Raw genomic sequence first — 12,362 nt, 5'->3', positions numbered from 1 at the left:
TTTGATCTCATTGGCTATACGGATTCTGACTATGCTGGTTGTAAGACTGATCGGAAGAGTACTTCAGGAAGCTGTCAGTTTCTTGGAAGAAGATTGGTTTCTTGGTTTAGCAAGAAGCAGCATTCGGTTTCTACATCTATTGCCGAGGTTGAGTATATTGCTGCTGGAAGTTGATGTTCTCAAATTCTATGGATGAGAAGCCAACTCCGAGACTATGGACTTGAGTTGAATCATATTCCTATCTACCGTGACAACATAAGTGCCATAAAAATCTCAAACAATCCTGTTCAGCACTCGAGGACCAAACATATTGATATAAGGTATCATTTCATAAGAGAGCACATAGTGAATGGTACTGTGGAACTAATTTTTGTTCCCACAGCTAATTAAATTGCAGACATTTTCACTAAGCAACTTGATGAAGCTACTTTTAGCAAGTTGGTTAGTGAACTTGGCATGTTAAACTTGTCCACTTAAAAATGGAAGTTAACATATTATGTAATTTGATTGGGATAAATTTTACAAATCCTATGATGATGCTTTGAGGCCTTGTAAAGTTTATTTACCTATATTCATTATCCATGTATTGAAGCAAATTGATTATCACATGTTTTGTATGCTTGTATGCTTAGTGATAATTGGATTTGAGATTTTGATGCTAATTGATTACCATGATCTTACATGTTACATGTTATATGGTAATTGAGTTAGTTTATCTGTAGCTTTGTATGTACTTGAGATAGGTTAGCACCCCTTCTCTGTATTGGACCTAACACTCTATCTCAGATAAATTTATTCCTAGCATGAATTTTGTTTAATTGTCTTAAATCATAATGTCTATTTGTCCTGTATGTATGCTCGCTCTTGCTCTGATACATAAAATATTTATGCATATGTACATACTTGACAAAATACTTGAAAAAATATGATTGCTATATGCTAGATAACCCGTTATATTGGTTTAGAACTAAAATGAGTAGAGTATTTCTTCCATCTTTATCACATGTTTCATCCATGTGGCTCTAATACATTCTCTAAAAAGAATTATTCTACTTACTCAATTCTAAATCAATACATGATGCTATTTACCATTGCTACTAACTCTGTTGCTATTTAAGTCTTGAACTGAATATCCAAGCACAGAAAGCAGCAAAGGTAAAGTTCAGGTATGACCAATCTTTCATAATGTACTTCAAGTTGAAACACCACACAATCACACACTGAATGATCTCTGGTAGTAGATCTTGTCCTGTGTTCTCTGTGGTTACTTCTAAGGTATCATTCCTTGATCCTTAAGCATTCTGAAACTTTGTGGATTATTCCTAAGGTCCAGTCCTAGTATTCTGAAACTTATAACTGCCCCCAATGGCTTAGGAAGCTGACTATGAGCCTATCAAACCAATAGGTTCTGACCAAAGTCATAGAACCAAACACTCCTCAAATAGAATTTATCCAAAGCTTTTGCTCTGATACATGAAAACCACATGATCAGTTGCATTCTGAACCTTGATAACTGGAGTTAAGTTGAGTGAGGGAGATAGTGCCAAGCAGCACCACATAAGGAAGGAAATGTCAACCCTACAGCTCTGTCTCTCACAAAGTAGTGGAGTATTCAAATCTTGAGACAACTGTAAAGCCCATTTATATTCTCTCAAAAGAATGTAAAGCTGAAAAAGGCACTGAAACTGTTACTAGAAGTATTCTCTCAACAGGTTGTATTTCTATTGAAAATTCGCCTGTCAGCAAGGGCATCTGAATAAGAGTCACTACCTTACCTCAAATATTTCAATGCATGTGTGAGTTTCACACACAAGGAAGGTTTTGACAGAGAAATTCTAACAAACCATCTCAAGGTCACTGATAGAACTTGAGATTTAATTTTCATTAAATCTGAGATCCATATAGATTCTAACTCTGATGAGATTCTGGTACTCTGGTTTATCCTAAGACCATTATCTCTGATTCATGTCTAAGTAACATAAGAAGAAATCATTGATCCCTAATGGCATATCATTGATCACTGGTTATCTTCCCAGAAATTAAATCTGGATATGATTTTGACTAAGTCAAATTAGAAACTTGTAAATGAGGACTCAGATATCAACTGACGAGTTTATAAGGTATGCTTCTTCATAGAAGTTGAGGGATATCAGGAATTCTGCCACTTTATAGAATCCTAATTTCCCCTCTCAGAAGGAATATTTTTGAATCTCTTGACTGACAGTTTTCATCCTTGAAGATGGAAGGCAACTTTTCTATGAAAAGGATTTTCTTGCAGGTACATTCATTGTTGGACTTCTAGAGCTCTGAGTGGAGTGAAACACTTGTGAGGATGAGTTCAACCACTTGAGTGTAGAGTGGAGTGAAACACACTATGAGGACACTAAAAAGAAATCATACACTTGCACTATGAGGAAATTTGTAGCAGCTGTTCTTATTCTAGCTTGGTTTGGTTTGTAATATTCTCAAGAATGCTGTGATGATCTGGGGTTGAGGACTTTTTCTGTATGAGGTTCTCTCCTGGTTCTGGTTATGGAATTCTGTTTCTTGGGAGATATAAGAAAGCTGGAAGGGAATTTTTGGTGATATAAGGGTAGTTCTTTTCTTGAGAATCCTGGAACTTCTTTTCACTCTGAATTGTACTTGGTGGGAGATTTAGTTTCTGTAGTCTACATTTGAAGGATTACTCAACTAAGGGGGAGAATAAATATGGCATAACACAAAAACATTTTTCCCAGTATTGGACCAAGGGGGAGAAATGTGGAACAAAAACTGGTGGATATCCTTATTCAACTAAGGGGGAGCAACCTTCTTCAACTTAGAAGAAGACTGGATAGGTCACCTAAGATATTTTTCCTGCCTACTCATGTTGATTATCTAATGCGGAGAAATATGGAGATTTTGAAGATGTATCTTTTGCATTTCTACTAAAGGGAGAGAAGATGTTTTTCTCTGCTCGAGCTGAATGAGCATGAGTGTAGAAGATATAAGATATTATTATTTCCAAGTCCAGGACATCAATGTTGAAAGCTGATTGAAGATTTTTGGTTATGTTTAGTTGAGTTATCCTCCAAATTGATACTTCTCTAGTATAAATTTCACTGTCATGTTTAACAGCCAAATAGGGGGAGATTATTGGATATAGAAGGAGTTGAAGATTAAAGATAGATTCATCTATGACAACAATGTAGAGGATGATAACTCAACATAGACAGGACTTGCAAATAATCCTATATCCATTGAAACCAGTACGAAGATAGAAGACTTGACATATACACAATGATCTGGAAAGCTACAGTGAAGAAGTCGTCAACAGAAGTTCGAAGGACGTTCATTAATATGTTCATTCATCAAAGGAATAAGGTTGAAGATATTCGAAGTAGCAATCTGGATTGGTGTGAAGGTCATAAGGGTTTCAATGAAGCTAATTTGATATGGTAGAAGACTTGACAGTGAATTGTATAGTCTATAGTACGAAGGCCTGAGAGCGGAACTAGTCGTCTGTGAACCAGACCATTGCACTAGGCGTCAGTGATCCATTAAGGGAAACTAAGTAATATCATTTGAAAGACTGTCAAGTGAGATTCGTATTCAAGAAAACTGTTCGAAGATTGAAGAAGAAGCTCAGAAGACTGGAAGACATGAAGTGGTATAGCTAAGGATTTGTAGAAATCATCTTTAAAGAAGTAAAAGAGTTCAAGTTCAAGTTCAAAGTGATTGCAGGTCAACTTCCATGAGTTGCAAGTCAACCAAATGGAAGTGCGTAGAAAGGAGGAAGATTTTTCTAAGGATGGAAAAGTTTCTAAGGCAAAGAAATTACTTAAATCGACTACGAGAAGTTACAAATCGAATTCTACAAATCCTAGCAAGCTGCTAATCGAAATTGGAGGCCTACTAGTCGATTTTATGGCCTAGAAATCGACTAGTGTAGTGTGGCTTGAAGAAGCTAAGTCAAAAACTCCCTTGGTAATGAAAATCGATTTCTGGCATTTCAATTCAAGGAGAAATCGACTTCTAGATTCTACTAGTCGATTTTAATCTTCAAAAGTCGACTAGTAGGTACTTGGAAGTGATCTTGATGCAATTTATATCCTCTTGGCTTGATTTTGACTTGTACAATTCGACTACTGCACCCTGATTAATTAAATACTTGGCTCACAGCTTGCCACGCCTCTTCATCTACCTGGCTCTATATCAATCAGATCTGATGGGGCGTTTCAGAACTAACCATCATCAGAAACAGTAGAGCTTTCACTTGCATTTGTGGAGATTCACTTGAATATCATCAATTACAAGGAGAAACTCTGCTGAAATTTTTACAGAATTAAAGACTTACATCCGTCACACTCATAAGCGTTATTCCTAGGATTTGATAGCGGATTGTAATAGGAACACTTGCTTATTAGAGTGACAGCTTTTCACACATTCGATATTATATCATTTGTAGTGTGAATTGCTTTTGTTGCTTTGATTTGTTTATCAAAGTTGTAAGCACCCATTCGAGGTTTATCTTAATAACATAAGATTTACCCCCGAAGCTTTTGTGTTTTTCATTTTAGTTTTTATTATCTCGTATTCGCTGCAATTAGTTGATAAAAACGAACGATAATACATTCACCCCCTCTGTATTAACCTACCGGACCTAAAAAAAAGGAAGCGACCGTAATATGAATAAGGACTTAAACAACTGGTAAGGGTAATATAAGTTGAGCGGGTGCATAATAAGTAGCACATGAGTGCGAGTCACCGTAAATTAGAATGGGACCTAACAAAACGATTTGTGTTCATGGTTATAGATTTTCGAGCGGAACCTAGAGCATCCTTCACCTCGAGATACCAGGCAAGTTTACGATCCGAACTCCGTATACTGTTGTGTTGTGAAAGGATTATTTTATTATCATTGCATAAATACCATGTTTGCCATGATACTTAGTAATTGAGTTTTCGCATAATGTAGCGATGTTTTACGATACGTATATGTCGTAAAATATTTAACTCCGCCACGAGCGTAGCGTATAATTATAAGACCGAGAGTCGGTCGGGATTTTAAAATAAAAACCCGGGATTCATTCCGGTGATATTTATAGGACGATTAAAAGTCCATAGTAGTACGTTTTAAGGGACTCAACGTCCACTTACGAAATAATAAATACCTCAAACTTTTATTAATACGGTTTCCAAAGATCGTATTCCCTCAACTATATTTTATTATTCGAATATTTATTAACTATTTATTTATTATGGGAGAAGTATTCTCCAATGATTATTTATTTCAAACCCGATTCAATATTAAAGATTATCAAATTACTCAAACATAAATAAGTTGAGGAATATTATTTCAATATTCTTTTAAAGCATAATTATTCGAGGTTTAATTATTTAAAGGTTAATATTTAATTATTAATTATTTATCAAATAATTTATTTATGATTTAAAAATCATAAAAACCTGATTTAAAATACTTTCTGATTTTCGGAAAATCATTCGAATAATTTCAGATCATCGGAGAATATTATCTCGACTTATTTTAAATATTTTGAATATAGTTTCAAAAGAAACTCCCCCTTATTTATTTGTCTATTGACAACGGTCAACTCACATCCTTAGTACTTCCTCCGAAAACTTTCGAAAGTACATATATATATATATATATGAGGTAAAGATGTGCCTATCAACAAGCAAAACGCTTGGGGAACTTAGATATAGTTCGATTATTCCAAGTATATGATAGGATTCTTAAAAGGACAAGGAGGGGTAGAGATCCAGTACTTCATGGACTGGGGACTGCCATATTTATTTTCTATATGAGAAGGTACCATGTGTACTGAAGGATATCCGAAGTATGCAAAATACACCCGGGTGGAATGGGGAAGCATATAAATCCCGAATGCGGCTTGGGTGACAACCAGGATGTTAGGAAGTCGTCCTTCTACATGTAGAAAAGGTTACTGTTACCGTTATGCGACTGATCATCGTATCTCGAGGGCTCTAGTGAATGTCCTAATTCTTCCAATTGGAATTGTGATGCAATACCGTAACCCAAGCCTAGGTGCTGGGTTTACCATTAAGGTATGCACAGGATAATAAATCCATTAAAGAATTGTTTTCAAAGGAAGGTGTGTATCACCTAGGAAAACTATTTTTGAATAAAACGTAATTATCATATATGATGCTTTTACTTGAGTTTATCATACAGTCATTTCATACTGTACATTATTATGCTGGGCTTATAGCTCACACTTGTCATCTGAAATTGACAGAACACAACAGTGAATCAAGATGCCTATCATGAGACTCACAGCCAAGAAATGGGAAAGAAATGGCCAGCTATTCCGTAGGATGTTTGGTGTTGTACCACAGGTAGACCGAATAAGCTAGATTAGTTTTCAGTTATTTTTAGTCCGGCTTACTTACAAGTATGACTTATGTAAGATAATGAATAAGAAACAAATATTCGGTCGATGGACTAGCCTTAAAGGTTATTTCTTCGATAAGACTTAATTACTTTTAGGTTGTAATGATTATCACTTTGTGGATTGATTTACTCTGGTAATGAATGGTTCGTTTCCAGGACAATAACCTATAAGTGTGTGTGTGTGATAAGTGTGGGGTCGTAAAAGTGTGAGTATTTATATATTGTGATGCGAGGTATATGGTATATAGTATTCAAGATAGCGTGGTCTCCTAGATCCTTGACCCCGGATTTTGGGGCGCCACAGAAATGGTATCAGAGCCTTAGGTTATCAAATCTTGGAAATGATAGGATATAAAATATGTAGACATAAGAATAATAAATAATCAATTAGAACTCAAGTCGAGTTCGTTGTCAGGCTACATGGGTAGTCTTGACGGTTTTACCCTCAAGGGAATTCCTACTATAAGTTAGTAACACCTTGCCTATTGTGTCAGGTACTAGTGGAGCCTACGGGGGAGGTTGACCCTGTTCATGATATTATGGCCCCTGAGCGTGACCCTACTCCTGAGCCGGAGGACCCACCTATTGATGACTCAGATGATGACCCTACTGAGGATGCCCCGAAGGAGGAGACTGACCTTCCTGTCCCCATGATTGATGACGTTGAGGTGCCCCCAGGGAGATGGCATAGGCTGAAGGGATGTAGAGATGTACACTAGTGCAGACTGGACTTTTACGAAGTAAGTGTGGGAGACGCTATAGGTATGGACCTATAGCGTCGGTTAAACGAGCGACACAGAAGCATTAATTGCGTCGGTTAAACGACATACGTCATAGGTTAATCAACCGACGTTGTAGGTTGACTTATAGCGTCGGTGTTATAGATATAGCCGACGCTATTTGTCGCCTTGCAATGCGTCGGTTGGATAAAATGCCGACACTTCTGGTTTGATTAATTGCTTCGGTTATACCCAATGCTGACGCTATTGGTTCTCACCTGTTGCGTCGATTCACTAAAATGCCGATGCACTTGCTTGTCACCTGTTGCGCTAGTTCACCTTTTTGTTAACCGACGCTATTGCTTCTCACCAAATGCATCAGTTAGCAGAAATGCCGACACACTTGCTTCTCATCAATAGCGTCGGTTAGATAGAATGCCGACGCTTTCTGTCACTAAAAATTAATTTTTTTCCTATTTTCCATTGATATTTTATATATTTTCTATAAACCTGTTTCATTATACAATTAATACTAAAATCCCAAAAATACAGTACAACAAAAAATTAAATTGTAAAACTTAAAAATTATATATTACAATAAATTTAGAAAATTTAAATATACCACTCTTGGAAGAAAAGTATATATTGAATTACAAATACCATCCAACTCTTTCTATTATGTTTCCCTTACAGATAAAATAACACATAATGTGTCTCCACTAACAAGTACTTCAAAATCTTCAAGTCCGCCTTTTTTATCTGTAAATTGAGATCGCAAAACTACATATCGTCTTTTGACACGAACATGAGATGCTTTTAAATGCTTGACCATCCGTTCTCATTTTTATCTGAAATGTTCAATAAAAAATAAATTCACAATCATGCAAATTATAACCAACACGAAGATTCTATATTTCAGTTAAATATTTGAAATAGCAAGGTAAGAAATGCTTTTATGCAGAACCACACATATAGTAAACAAATAAAATCAACTAACACATCCAATTATAAAATGGTTATATGCTTCTATCAAGTACTTATAGCACAAATGGAGGATCTAAAAATTTTAAAAAAATTACCTTGTTAGAAACATTCTAAAGTAAAAAATTGTGCTCAAAGCTCTTGTATCTCTTTAATTTCCTTTTTGGTATAGTTCCTTGAACCAAGACCCTTCAAAATATGAAAGACAAAGTATTAAAAAATTCTCTATTTGATCAATATTTGTAAAACAATGTGGAGATTATTTTTAGTCAAAAATATTATCAGCTCATTACAGCCATCTCTTGCAACAGGGATAAGCATATGCTGGTGTCTGGTGACCGTGCGGCTCAAACCGCATCATTCACCTCAAAACACCCCAGACACCTAAAAAACCCAGAAAATCCAAATATACCTCTGATCTTTACCACCTGAATTAACTAAAAAAACCAAAGCAAGATTCCCCATGCTAATAAACTACCAGAGAACATAAACTCCCAGAAAAATTTCCACTCCCCATAGGCAAAAAAGACTTTTAAAACAAGCACTTCCAGCCCTATTCTAAAAAAAACTAGCAAGATCAACAAGCAGAAATTCCAGAAATAGAAGCTGCAAAGAAAAAAACACACCATCCAAATCACCATCCAGGTCCCCTGCAACCAAAATTCCAGAGAACCCAGAAAACAAAGAGAAATTTCAAATCATCACAAACAGAAAAGCCTCTGACCAAAAAAACCAGCAAAAACACCATCCAAATCAGTCTCAACCACTTAAAAATCCACCACCCTGAGCACCATCCCGTGAGCAGAACAAAAGCTTCAAACTAATACGTAAATGAAGTAATAAGACGACATTAGTCCATGTTCATATTCCAGTATCTTCTTATATTCTAATTCTATCCTCCATTTTGGTTTAGTTTATTGTATGATTAAACCTTTGGAGATCAACATAAAACTAATTACTAACCGACTAGCATTATACTAGCTGACATGTATATTACCTGGCTATCATTATTGATTCTTTAGCTAGTGTAATCTAAGCAATCAACACAGTTAAGGCTGTGAACTTTACGCAAACAATCAGATTTTACAGATATCCCTTCAACATAGTTATAAGTAAAAAAAAACTAGAAAACCCACTAGAAGCAATAAAGGCAGGATCTTGTGAGTTGTGACTCCAATTATACAAACTAAACAAGTAGCTTGGAACATTTTAGTAAAATTAATTAATAAAAATGCAATCTTTGTAACACCATCTACAATATTCACTAATAATCTTTATCTAATTCTTAAAATATAAGGATCAAGAACTAACAACACTGAACAACATAAAAATCAAACATCAATGCACAATAGTAATAATTCATATTCAAGAATTCAATTTAAAAAAATAATTATACCCATATGTTCCAAACAAAGTTATAATATCCTCAGATATCAACCAAAACTTTAAAAAGTTTCATATGTATCATTATAGTTAACAAATATACCCAAAAATCCAATACCAACTCCTCTGCATTTTTAATTCTACTTCAAGATACACTATTATTCTACTTTAAAAGTCCAGAACACAATTTACATGAAAGTATCATACATACCTCATTGGCATACTTGAAAATATGATCTTGTGCCTCTTTTTGGCTAAGCCATTGCCGCATACACACCACTGCGTTGCCTAACCAGAACATAAAATATCAACAAGTCCCGATGATCTGCCACTACTCTATAAAATGAGTAAAATAAATCCAACTATATTAGTATGCATGTTGAAGTCAACTGCCGCAATGAAAATATAATACTGGAGTATACAGATAAAGACCTGAGTATCAGCACTTGGAGTTAGTAGGAGTATGTCACAAGTTAATCAACACTTTAATCCCCAATTTGTCCATGAACTTTGTTTTATACTTAGTTATATACTTGTTTTACTAGAAAGTGTACGGAGAGAATATTGAGAAGCTAAATACAAATTTACTAAAGGTACTAAAACAGGTAATAAAGTCCTTAGACATAAGCTAACTTTTGGACTCCGAGACGCAGAGCTTTCTAAGCCTTCCATGGTGTTTTCTTGTAATAAGCTTCATAACTGAAATACTCTATGTAGTACAGCTTTATCACAAGGAAAATCATTAAATCTGACAGATAACAATTGTATCAAAAGTATTTTCCCAAAAAAATTAGTTAGTCATAGCTTTCACGGGTAGTCTATTTAGATATTGCTTTAATTGCATTGAATAACAGTTAAAAACCAGTATCTACCTCCGTCAAGACTGCTTCACACAAATGCTCAACGGGGCCTAATAGATTAATCTAGTTTAAGGTTTTTCTTATCTTTACAATTTGCTAGGTTTTTAAAGTCTTCAAAGCTAAGAAAATACTTCAATTTTGTAGAACACATCTCATATTAATCACTGGAATTCCCACTTATTACGTTCTTGCTTTGATTTTGGAACCTGTCAAACCGTTATAGATTGATATAAAAATCACATTCCACAATATTTTTATCTTACATAAATATATTTGGAATAAGCAAAACATAAAAATGGATTAGATATTACCTTTCTTTATGTCCTGCAATTTAGTATATATATTCTAAAACCAAGAATCTTGAAGCAAGTTGGTTTAACAAAAGATAATGAAAATTGGACTACTTTATTAGCTAGTACTATATACTTGGCTGCACCAAATTGAAAGAAGCATCACCTCTTCCCCTTTCTGAAATATAATTGTCATATAATTCAAAAATGTGCAACTGCTCTTTATACTATCAATGGATTTTTGAGGACAAGAGTGAAATCTGTATATATAAATTGTTACACGTATATCTGATCAACAAAGTGACACTAGCCTAGCTGATACCATAAAAAAGTAAATATCATAAGGTAATGCTTAGCTGGAATTTGTTACAGATTCAAAACGTGTATGTATAGAATTCTGTTAGGATATTAGTGACTATATATACTCTTTCAGTCTGTATTTCAGGAACAAGTTAATTCATTTTCATAATAACAATTACATTGGTTCATCTCTCTCTCTCTGTCTCTGTGTGTTACATCTTGTGATCATCTCCACTAATGGAGTTTCTATACACTAATTGACATAAATATTATTATAGATATCGAATAGGCGCTACATGTGTGCATTTGGGAAGACATAGAGGAAAAATCACTTGTCAAGAATGGGTCATAAACATATAATTGAGAACCCTAAAATTAATTTAAAAACTGCAATTATTTCAAAATAGAACCCTCAAATTATGCCCAAAACTGAATTTGAAATTAAGCACTCTTAATCATAAGCATAAATTAAATTTACAGAAGACTTGGTTGAAAAACAAAGATAAGATTAGTTGAATTCATAGTACCTTCAATTTCCAATTTCAAGTAGCCAATGAATTCAAATTGCAGAGAAGCCCATTAAATCAATTTAAACTCCATGTTTTCAAGATTGAAGGAGAGAAATGAAGACCTGATAGAATGGTTGATGCAAATGACGACTCGGATTATATTCAACGCTTAATCGAAAATCTGCTCTGGAAAGTATGTTCGGTTTTAGATCTTCTCTCCTTTGTAATACATGATTAAGTCCAAAAATAAATAAATAATCTAGAAGTATAGTACTTAGGAGACATGAACTTAAAAACCCCTTTCGAAAATGCTATGCAAGGGTTAAAAAATAGATATAAAGTTTATACTTAAAATATGTTAACTATCGTAACGTTTCAAAACAGGCTATACTAGTCTAAACTAAATTAGCGCTCATTAGAGAACCGTTACGTGATTTTTTTTCATTTTTTTAATTTCTTTGTATTTTTATATAAAAACCTATATAACGTTTTTCACAAAAACGCCATGTAAGTATATCACTTGTGCAGCACAATTAAAAAAATGTTATGCAAGCAGTGTCTTCTAAATTCAATTCTTTAGTAGTGATATGGACCCGAAGATTATTTGCATTAGTGTACTATCTACTGATTTTATCCATTAATTGTAATTAACACCTCTGTGTTTATTTATATATAGAATTAAAATTTCAATTAATTTTCAAAAATTGAAAAAAAACATTTCAAATCTACTAATTATTAACATTAAAATTAATTACTTAATTATTGTTAGAATTTTTGGTAAAATATCAATTTTTTGTAACTATAAAATTATTTTATTAATTTAGAGTTTAGTATATCATAGATATTTAATTTTCTACTTTTTATAATGATATTAATAATTTCCCATCCACAATTTTATTAATTTA

General features: G+C 34.0%; 1 long non-coding RNA gene across 1 annotated transcript; it reads right to left on the bottom strand.

Moving 5' to 3' along the window:
- Positions 1-7,681: 7,681 nt before the first annotated feature.
- LOC141682964 (uncharacterized) lies at positions 7,682-11,766 on the bottom strand. Its single transcript, XR_012560023.1, has 4 exons — positions 11,476-11,766; positions 9,710-9,834; positions 8,214-8,304; positions 7,682-7,982 (listed from the first exon to the last, which is right to left on the bottom strand). It is a non-coding gene; the product is annotated as an uncharacterized LOC141682964 (long non-coding RNA).
- Between the last annotated feature and the right edge of the window lie 596 nt (positions 11,767-12,362).

The sequence above is a fragment of the Apium graveolens genome, chromosome 9 (assembly GCF_009905375.1).
Source record: "Apium graveolens cultivar Ventura chromosome 9, ASM990537v1, whole genome shotgun sequence".
NCBI classification, from domain to species: Eukaryota; Viridiplantae; Streptophyta; class Magnoliopsida; order Apiales; family Apiaceae; genus Apium; species Apium graveolens.
Note: the sequence above shows the minus strand (reverse complement) of the source record. Positions and strands in the feature narration are given on the sequence as shown.